The sequence below is a fragment of the Myodes glareolus genome, chromosome 6 (assembly GCF_982192425.1).
Source record: "Myodes glareolus chromosome 6, mMyoGla1.1, whole genome shotgun sequence".
Lineage (NCBI taxonomy): Eukaryota > Metazoa > Chordata > Mammalia > Rodentia > Cricetidae > Myodes > Myodes glareolus.
Genome location: NC_142031.1, coordinates 108,732,752 through 108,734,525, shown reverse-complemented (window position 1 = coordinate 108,734,525; position 1,774 = coordinate 108,732,752).

The window sequence follows — 1,774 nt, the reverse complement described above, 5'->3', positions numbered from 1 at the left end:
CCCCCTGTTTATCCCTCCCATATTTTGATTTGATACTCTCTATTGCTTTTAATTTGTGCTTTGCTGATGATGAAAAATTGAAAAATGATCAGGCATTTTTCATATACTTGTTAGACCAGGCTGGCCTTGAACTCAAAGATCAGCCTGTCTCTGCCTCCCGAGAGTGCTGGGATTAAAGGCATGTACCACCACCACCAGGCTTCTAACTGACCAATTTTATGCCTGTCTTTGGAAGAAATATCCAGTCAGGTCTTTAGCTCACTTTTTAAGAACTATTAGTTTTTTTGTTTTAAATTAAATCTTTCAAAAAATTTTTTGTGTATGGGTATTCTGCCTTCAGTGCCTAGAGTTACAGAGGGTTGTGAGCCACCATGTGGGTGCTTGGACTCAAACCTGGGTCCTCAGGAGGAAAAATCAGCACTCTTAATTACTGAGTTTTTTTCATCTTTTTATCTCTCCTTGACTCATTTTGGATTCTTTTCTTTTCCTGCTACTTTGCTGTAAGACTTCTTTCTACATTTTGGATATTGTCAGAGAGGTTGAACAAATATACTTTACCATCTACACAATGATTTTATTTTTTATTTTGGTGATTCCTTTGTTGAGCAGAATCTTTGCCGTCTTAGGGTTTTGCTTTTTGCTTTTTTTAAATAAGGTATCCTAAAGATCATTGTCAAGGCCAGCATCAGGCAACTTTCTCCCTGTGCGTTCTTCTAGAAACCTTATGATTTAGGGTCTTCCATTCAGGTCTTTTAGTCGTTTCAATTTGGCTTTTGTGTCTTCTGTGAAGTAAGACTCCAGTTTTAGGATGTGATGTGCACATGGAGCCCAGCAGTCCCCAAGCAAGGTGGGGGTGGACAGGGTATTCCATCTGTGCTTCCCTTTGGTTTGAGAAGGTGAAGCAAGAGCTTTACAGTGGGCCTTAGGCTGTCTTCCTGGGTTGCTGGACCTTTGCATGAACGTGTGTCCCTTACATCTTAAACTTGGAATTTCTAAATTTTGTATTTCTCTTCTTAGAGTCAATGGAGACTCAGATCCTCTTCCTACGCACCTCCCTTCAGTACCACCTGGGGATTTCTTCAAAGCAGAGACTCTATTTGTAAAATGTAGAGGTTTTTAGAGGCCTTTGGAGATAGTTTCAGTTGGTGGATAGTTGAATGGACCGACTTTGTAGCTTTGCTTTCTGGAAAAGGAATTTTGCTGCGTATTCCAGGCCGGTCTTGATTTGATTCTCACCTGAGAACTGGGGGTACAGGTAGATTACAGGTATGTATTTGCCATATCTCATAGTCAAAACTATTGAAGTTGGGTGGTGGTGGCACACGCCTTAAGTCCTAGCACTTGGAGGCCAAGGGAGGCAATCTCTGTGAGTTCAAGGTCAGCCTGGTCTACAGAGTGAGTTCCAGCACAGCCAGGACTGTTACACAGAGAAACTCTCTCTCAAAACAAACAAACAAACAAACAGACAAACAAACAAACAAAAAACAAAAATAAAAATAAAAGAAGAAAGAGAAAGGAAGGAAGGAAGGAAGGAAGAAAGAAAGAAAGAAAGAAAGAAAGAAAGAAGAAAGCAATGTCCTTTGAAATGATTATTGTGAAGTTAACTGCATATACAAACACACACACAAAGGCCCACATTTGTGCATACGTGTGTTCTACACTGAATTATACTTCCAAGCCTCATAGTATACCTTCAGATGTGTGTTATAGGTTTCCCTATTGATGGGTGGTACTTTATTTACACCCATGATGACTTTGAGATGGCTTTCGGTCC